This window comes from Equus quagga, chromosome 3 (assembly GCF_021613505.1).
Source record: "Equus quagga isolate Etosha38 chromosome 3, UCLA_HA_Equagga_1.0, whole genome shotgun sequence".
NCBI classification, from domain to species: Eukaryota; Metazoa; Chordata; class Mammalia; order Perissodactyla; family Equidae; genus Equus; species Equus quagga.
The window spans coordinates 102006877-102016594 of NC_060269.1; positions in this window are offsets into that span (position 1 = coordinate 102006877).

Genomic DNA, 9718 nt, shown 5'->3' on the forward strand with positions numbered 1-9718 from the left:
CAAGAAAAAGAGAGTAGACAATGAAAGAAAGCTGTCTGATCTTCAGATTTCTTCATGAAGATAATGGGGCTAATAAATGTACTTGGCTGCAAATACATGCTATCTTCCATGAAAAAGGAAACATGGCCCAGAAGAGAGTGACAATGCCAGAAGGAAGAGCCATGAAGTACAAACAATCATCCACAGGACTTGATTTCTACTGCCATTTAGCCAGTGGGATTTTCCCATTGAAGGAACCATCAATTCTTTTTATTTTTAATTTTCTCCTCTTTTGAAACAAAATGTCTACAACTATTTTCCCAGGTCGATCATCATCATATTTCGGGAGCAGAGAAATTGTTCTTTAGTTTCTCAGAAAAGAAATTGTTCTCCATAATGGAATATACCAAGAGACTGTCTAATACCTAATTTAGATGATATGGATAATGTGATTTGGGACTTTAGAGCTGAAGAGATTTTGGACTTTGAGTTGATGTTTCAATGAGTTGAGACTTTGGGGGACCCTACGATGTAGTGAATGAATTTTTCACGTGTGATGGACATGAATCTTTGGTGCCCAGAGGACAGACTCTTGTGAGCGGAATAATGGCTGTCAGAGATGTCCAAGCCCTACTCCTCAAAATCTGTGAATATGTGAGCAACCATGGCAAAAGGAACATTACAGATTCTGTTACTGATTTCTATTTTCATATCATTGTGGTTGGAGAAGATCCCTGAAACTATTTCAGTTTTCTTAAATTGCTAAGACTTGTTTTGTGGTCTATCATAGGATCTATCCTGGGAATGTTCATGTGCACTTAACAATGTGTATTCTACTGCTGTTAGATGGGATGTTCTATGTACGTTTGTTAGATCCATTTGGTCTAATGTATAATTCAAGTCTAACATTTTCTTGCTGATTTTCAACCTGAATGATCTATCCATTGGAGAAAGTGAGTTATTAAAGTCCCTTACTGTATTTGTGCTGTCCGTTTCTTCCTTCAGATCTGTTAGTATTTACTTAATATATTCAGGGCCTCTCATGCATACATATGATGATGCATATATATTTACACTTATTATATCTTCTTGGTTAGCTGACCCCTTTATCACTATAAAATGACCTTCTTTGTCTCTTGTTACCATTTTTGTTTTAAGTCTGTTTCCTCTGATATAAGTATACCTTCTTCTGCTGTCTTTTGGTTTCCACGGCGTCGAAGATCTTTTCCATCCCTTTACTTTGAGCCCATGTGTGTCCTTAAAGGTGAAGTGAATCTCTTGTGGGCAGAGTGTGGTCTTTTCTTTTTGCAATCCATCAACCCACACTGTACCTTTTGATTGGAGAATTCGATCCATCTACATTTAGAATAATTATAGACATGTAAAAATTAGTATTGCCATCTTATGAATTATTATCTGGCTGTTTTGTAGTTTCATTGTTTCCTTTCCCCTCTATTTCTGCCTATCTTTGTGAAGTGGTGATTTTTCATGGTGGTGTACCCTGATTCCCTTCTCTTTATCTTTTATGAGTCTATTAAAGGTTTCTGCTTTGCTGTTACCATGTGGCTTCCAGAAAAACATCTTATAGATAAAAACAGCTCATTTAAACTGATAGCAACTCAACTTTGTTTGCATACAAAAATTCTACACTTTTAGACCCTCACTTTTACGTTTGTGATGTCACAATTTACCTCCTTGCATTTTGTCTATTTGATAACAAATTATAGTATCCATATTTAATTCTCTTTTTCTTTAACCTTTTATTATAGTTAAGTGGTTAATATACCATCATAATACAAAATTAGAGATTTCAAAATATTATGGTATATTTAACTTTTCAAGTCTGTTTTATATTTTCATATGTTTTCATGTCACTAATTAGAGTCTTCTTAATTCAGCTAAAGAAATACTTTCATTTCTTGTAATGTAGGCATACTGTAGGTACATTTCTTTTAATGTAGGGGTAACAAATTCCCTTAGCTTTTATTTGTCTACAAAGTCTTTATTTTACTTTCATTTCTAAAGGATAACCTCACCAGATATAATATTCTTGACTGGCAATTATTTTCTTGCACCACTCTGAATATATCATTCCATTTCACTCTCTCCTGGCCTGTAAGGTTTCTACTGAAAAATCTGCTGAGAGCCTAATCAGGGTTCCTTTGTAGGTTACAATTTTCTTCTGCCTTGTTGCTATTAGGATTCTCTCTTTGTCTTTGACTTTTAACACTTTCCTTATAACATGTCCTGGAGAAGACTGTTTTGAATTACAGTATTAGGGTGATCTATTAGCTTTGTTAACTTGGATATCCAAATCTTTCCCCAAATTTAGGAAGGTCTTGGTTATTATTTCTTTAAATAAATTTTCTGCCCCTTTTTCCTCTCTTCCCTTTCTGGAACTCCAATGATTCAGATATTTATTTCTTTTGATGATGTCCCATGGATCACATAAGTTTTCTTCACTCTCTTTTTTTTTTTTCATTTTTTTTCTTTATTGTCTTCTTGCAGGGTTATTTAAAAGTTTCTAGTCTCTAACTCACTGATTCTATATTCTGTTTGGTCTATTCTGCTCTTGATTCTATTACATTTTTCAATTCATTCATTCAATTCTTCAGCTCTACAGTTTCTGTTTGGTTTTTTGTTATGATTTCTATCTCTTTGTTATCATTTTGTTCCTATATTGTTTTCCTAATTTCACTGAATTGACTTTCTGTCCTTTCTTGTAGCTCACTGAGTTCCCTCAAAACAGCCATTTTGAACTTCTTACTGGGTAAACCACAGATTTCTGAGTGTTTGGGTTGGTTACTGGAAGACTATTGTTATCTTTTGGTGACGTCACGTTTCCTTGATTCTTCACATTTCTTGGAGTTTAGCATTGTTGTTTTTGCATTTGAAGTTTTGGTCTCCTCCTCCAATCTTTATAGCTGCCTACAGGTGGGAAATACTTTTCATTGGTCCTTTTTACTATTTTTTACCTTTTTATTTATTTTTTTGAGGAGGACTGGCCCTAAGCTAACATCCATGCCCATGGTCCTCTACTTTACACGTGGGATGCCAAACACAGCATGCTTTTTTGCCAAGCAGTGCCACGTTCGCACCTGGGATCCGAATTGGTGAACCCCAGGCCACCGAGAAGCAGAATGTGTGAACTTAACCACTGCACCACCAGGCCAGCCCCTCATGGGTCCTTTGTATATCTGGGGCTTTCTCAGCCTTGTATAGATATACCTGCTCCACACTTTTTGCTCCCTTTCATGGCAGAAATCTTAGGCTTGTATGTCTTCTCTTGATCTTACAACTCACTAGGACAGCTATGTGAATCGTCCCTCTTGTTTTCCAGAAGGTGACACTACAGCACAAGTTTTTGTTTTCTCCCTTGCTGATAGGTCCTGGCCTATTTTCTGTGCACAGTCTTTGTCTACCAGAGGTTGTTCTCGCTGCTGCACTCGAGAGCACACACAATAAGCTGGTTGCAAAGTTGGTGAAGGTGTGAGATTGGCACTTGGAGCATTAAAAAAATAACTGAAAATAAGTAAATGAATAGATTTAAAGGCTGAATTTGTTTTGGTTATTGAAGTATAAGTACTCTAATTAATTTAACAGCATTTGTTGGCAATGTTTGGAATATTTTAATTAAATTTGGTTAATTTCCTATAGAGCAATTAATTTAAAATTCATTCCTACAGAGCAACTCATTTAAGATACAACTAATGAGATGTATCTGCCAGGAAACTTTACAACAGGATTTGTATGACTACTTCTAAAATGTATGGAGTAATTTTAGAGAAAAATAGTGCCTTTAAACTGAAAAATACATTTTCTGTATTTCCTAGTTTAAATTATGAGTAAAAATTATTTCATTCAAACATAAGTTACAATAAAATCCATAAGATACAGGATAGTTTCTTAATATTTTCATTTCAATTAAGGTCATTAAAGATCTTTCCAATGATTACCCTTAAGAATGTTTTCTAAATATCAATTTGTCATTAGATTATTTCTTAACCAGTCATCCTTTGACATTTCTTATCTTTCTAAAGTGATGAGGCATTTGTCAAAATTCTAATTCCACCCTTTAAGAAATAGTTTTGAATGAGAAGTATGTGAAAAATTATTTACCTTACTAAAGAATATGAACTCCAGGGGCCAGGCTAGTGGCACAGTGGTTGGGTTCGTGTGCTCTGCTTCAGCAGTCTGGGGTTCACTGGTTCAGTTCCCAGGTGCTGACCTATGCACTGCTTGTAAAGCCATGCTGTGGTGGCATCCTACATACAAAGTCGAGGAGGATTGGCATAGATGTTAGCTCAGGGCCAATTTCCCAGGAGGATTGGCAAGAGACATTAGCTCGGGGCCAATCTTCCTTACAGAAAAAACAAAAAAAGAATATAAACTCCAAAATCAAAGGAACTAGAACATTTAATGAAAAAAGTACTATCACTGGAAGGTACCTGACAATATTTTCCATAAACAAGAGAAAAAACATAGGCATAAAACACAGAAAAAAATAAAACACCCTATTAACCTTTGTTCAATCACACACGCGCGCGCGCACACACACACACACATCACTACATGCTATTGCAGTTTTCATTTCTTTCTCATAGTTAGATAATCTGAAGAGGTCTAGAGGACCACAACCACGTATCTTACTGACCGGCCTACATTTGACATATCATAGCATTGTGCCCTAAAACTGAGGTTAGCAATATGAACCAATTATTACTCTAATTATCAAGTGAAGTATTTCAAATCATCTATTTTAGTTTTCCAACTTTGGCTTTTGCTCACATTATTTTTGTTGTTAGAAATAAGTTTATCTCCCTATCAATATACAGGACTGCCTCATCTATCAGGAAAAGGTGCTAAAATCATTCAAGAAAAAGATCTTCTTTTTTTTCACATTTATATGTCTGAGATTGTATCATCTAAAATGTAAATGTAATGGACAAGAAAACAATGTATTTCTTTCTATATGCATTTTCCTTATTTTAAAATAATGCTAGTATATTATTTAATAATTCATTTAACTGTAGCATTTCTCTGAATTATATTTGTTATGAACAACAGAAGAGCTAAAGACCTATGACCCACAGCCAGTGAATTCAACTATTGTCAATAATAGTCTATCAATGTTATTGGGTGCTTCCTGGCCTAGGTGTTAATTGTTTTACTCTTTATCAGAAAAAGAAAACATGCTTAATTCATTCTTTTAGTTTTTCTAAGTCAGGAAAAACAAGAGGGTGTAATTTCTCTAAGATATACGTTCAGTAAGTCACAAAACATCTCTATTAAGAAGTTTCCCTTCTTGTTACAAAACTTTCTCAGTTTCTGCTTTAGTTTTTCTACTCAAGACTATTCCAAGATGTTTGCACTGCATTAGAATTAGATATTGACTTCCATTTCTGGCCCTCATAGAGTAACTATGGCCAGACTAGCACTCCACCATAAACAATTAGAAAACTGAACAAATTATATAAAACAACTATTTTCAGATATTGAATATTGGGCATCACAAGAACATGACAATTAAGAGATAGGAAATTGATAAGGTCACTTCAGCTTTCTGAGTATAGACACTTTCCGGATTACATTGCAATGAACAGGATCTCCACCAGAAATTGAGGGTATGACTGTGTGAGGAAAAACAAAAGTGGAATTTGAGGTAACTAGACTTTTGGAATTGAATGTGCAGAATTTAGAAATCCAAAATGACCCACACTATTGTCTACTTAAAATTAACCTACTCACAGAAGAGTTAGTTTGGACCTGCTAAAATCAATTTTCACATCTGGTCTTAAACAATCTTGATTTTAAGATCAGTTTTATATCTCTCAGACTTGTCAACTGTCCAAATTGCTAAAATTCCAGTTAGTGGAATGTGACATTTTCTTTCTTATCTGCATATCTGACTTATGAGAATAAGAAAGATAAAGAGATTCCTAGTATATCTGGCTAATCCTGTCAGGCAAAATAGCCAGACGGAAGGGATACAATTTGGGAAACTGGCCCCCAACCATCCAGTTGTTCTATCCAAAAGATGTACCATATCAGGGGCACAGTGTTTGATTCTATTGCTAGCAGATTTGATACACTTGACATTCAGGTTAAAGAGTAATTAGATCACCTTTGTTAAACAAGAGTGCGTGCATTTGGGCCCATGCATAGCCTCTCTCACTACTAACTATGGCCACGTTTTTGCTAACTTGCTCTTGGGACCAGAACTATGATGGCTGATGATAGAGGCTGGCTGATGTCAACTGGCTGAGTCATTTTGCCTACCCTATTGTTTAGCAGCTACTTCATGATAGATGCCCTCAGGTGAGCATTAATGTGGTGTCCATGATCAAGTGCTCCATCGCTAACAGGGCTTGGTGGCATGCCATGACTTGCTTTTCCAAATGCGTGCAATTCGTCAGTCTAGATGGCCTTGTCTTTCTGTGTTGTGGTTCTCCCATTGGGCTTGCCACAGATTCCAGACAGCTAGTATAGGTTGTGCAATGCCCTTTATCATGGTCTGTTTTGTCCCTAAGACTGCCTGTTCTATAATCGTATCATAGCTTTTCAAAGTTAAGCTTGCCTGGCTGCAAACCTGATCTTTCTGCTCCTTGTGATCATTGTGAGTACCTGGTTTCTCATAATTAAGCACCATGGTTTGGTCTCTTTTATTTTTCGATTTGATTATGATTAATTTTAGTGAGCTCAGTTTTATATCTATCAAAAGATCTGACCCTCAGAGGAGAGCCACACTGAGCATTCCGTATAACTTCAGTAAACAATCATCTGGTAGATTTTTGCAACTTACATAACATATCTATCTTAATATATCCACTGCTCTAAGCCTTTTGATGCTTTCTCTCACTCTTCACCATTGCATTTCTAGTACATCAGGTTCACTTTGTGTGGGCCATCACTTTCCGAAGTTTCTATGGCATCTTAGCAGTTTCTTAGTGCCATCTCCTGCAGTCTGAACACAGGTATTAAATCCTATGTCCTGAGAGAGAGCTCCAAAATAAAACTATGCAGGGCCAGCCTGGTGGTGCAGTGTTAAGTGCATACGTTCCACTTCAGTGGCCTGGGGTTGGCCAGTGTGGACCCCGAGTGCAGACATGGCACCACTTGGCATGCCACGCTGTGGTAGGCATCCCACATATAAAGTAGAGGAAGATGGACGTGGATGTTAGCTCCGGGACAATCTTCCTCAGAGAAAAGAGGAGGATTGGCAGCGGTGAGCTCAGGCTAATCTTACTCAAAACAAAACAAAACAAAACAAAACAAAAAACAAAATAAAACTATGCTTCCTTATGTAACTTTATGTTCTATTTTCCATAGTCCAGTTGCTCACATAAATAATAAATAATCTAAATAATCTCCCAGTTCTTGCTGGTAAATATTGGTTACATCATTCAGTTCTTTTGTTACCAAAACCAAAGTGGGTTCCCTCCTGGTGAGTTAAATCAGACTCTCCACCAAAAGTAGTTGTCTCATAAAGTAAAGTATATTTGTGGTAAATAGGAGACATAAAGAATCATTTCCAGAGTCATTATGTCCCTGAACAAAGAGAAGCAGGGACATTTATTTTGGATAGGGAGCAAATATTCAAAAGGGAGAGGAGGGTATTCTCTTGCACAGGCTCAGTTGTGAAACATGCTTCCACGTACATGGCAAGTTATGATAATAAGGCCTAAGCTCCTCCTGGAGAAATCTTAGCATTAGAAATAAGGCAAAGGTTATAGGTGTAGCTCTCATGGTGAGACTTGGTCTGGTTCAGAGTGGTTGACAATTGCATCTCCTTAACATAGCAAAAAGAAAAAGAACAATTTGGAAAAACAATTAAAATATCTAAATCCACCTTTGAGTTCCTTGGGGTAACTAGTCTGTGACCCTTGAGTTATAATATCTTTCCTCCATTCATAGTGCAGCTTACATGCAGCCATATCTATGCTGAATTACAATGTGACTCAACCCTATTTATTGGTCCATGTCCAAGAAGGAAGACAAGAGCAGATCCTGAGAGAGACACATAATGTCCTGTGGGTAGAAGACTTTACGTAATCCTCAAATATGGGAGAAGTGCTATCCCTTAGTAGAGAGGAATGGGACACTTCTCAGGACTAACAGTGTTCAGAGGAATCTGGGAATTCAAAATTGTCATGTGCAATTAACTGTTTATCAGATGTCTTGAGATTCTGCTCTTTCTCAACTAGAGCCCTAACCTTGGTAAAAGATCAGACTAGGTTGGGACTTTAAGCAGCATTGGAAGAGTTTTATTTTTAAAATGGTACAGAGTAGTTTTTGGCTTTCCCTAAGAGAATGAGAAGCACTTTACATGCTGCCAATGAGACCTCTGTGGCTTTCACACTTAGCCTTAATTTGATGATTCATAGCTGTCATTTTTCCATTATACTTTCCAAAACATAAATTCAGATGAAGTAATCATCTAGCTCCATTGTCCTCATAATTTCTACTTTCCCCATATTCATCAAATACCTGATATATCACAATCATTAATCCCTTTCTTTCCAACAGTATATGACACCAATTTACCATCACTGAAAGTAGTAAACGTTTAAGTTACCATAGTTCTGAGGCTATCTGTGTCCCACCTCCCACCAAAGATAGAGTCCTCATTACAATGGTGGTGAATGATCGGCTCTGACATCCAATCCCAGTGTCTACTCTATTATTCCACCCTTGGTATCCATTATCAAAGGTTGAATGCTCCCAGGAAGCATACACTGAGTTGGAGATTAGTTTGCAGGGAGATTACTAATTGATGCTTTTGGAAATAAAGCCCATGAGTGTGAAGGGTAGGAAACAAGATTGAACAGAGAAAAAAATAGGGACATAATAAAGTTTCAGCATAGGTCTCAACCAGCCCACTGAGAGCTCTGAAGCTAAGATCACATTTAAGAGTTGGAGTGAAATGAGGAGACCAGATATCAGATTAGGGCTTCCCCAGGAAGGAGACATCACTTTAGACTAGATAGTTCTCTTCTGCAGAGTCAGTCCTCAAAGACAGCTGGTAGACAAGGGGTGTCAGCTGACAATCTTCTCATCAGATGGGGAACAATTTCTATATCCCCAAAAGGAGAATTTGGGTAACATACCAAATATTTGGCAATTCCACCAAAGGGCATTGCCAAAATTGAAGGATATAGCACTTCTGCTGGCAGTGTTTTGCTAGAATCTATGTCCAAATTCTTTTTAAGAGAGAATCACCTCTCATTTCAGGTCAACAGATTGTTAATAGCATGAAAACAAATCTATCCCATGACATGCATTTCTCCCTTCCTACTTCTAATTTGATGGGAATTCCTGGTAAGATTTAAACATATATATAATTTACCTGGATCACAAAGGCAATCCACAAATCAAAGTTCAAAAGAAGGTACTTTGAGGATAAATACTTTCTAAGTGTAAGTTTTAGGAGGGAAGAGTAACATAAAAAATGTTGCAAATGTTCAGAAAAGAAAAAGATCATAAATGAGAGGCAATATTTTCAAATAAAAGAAAGAAACTAAAGTGGTACTTGAGAGTCTCTCATGTTTGGACAAAAAGGAAAGAAGAGAAAGAGTATCTACAGTCGAAAAAACAAAGAGAAGAGAAATGAAATGGAGGTAATATAACAGGTGTGAAAATAAGGGGCAGGAAATTCAGAAAGTATGCTTGGAAATGCTTAAATAAATCAGAATAGATTTGTGTTCAAACAGTGTTACTTTCTTATCTGGAGACTGCACAT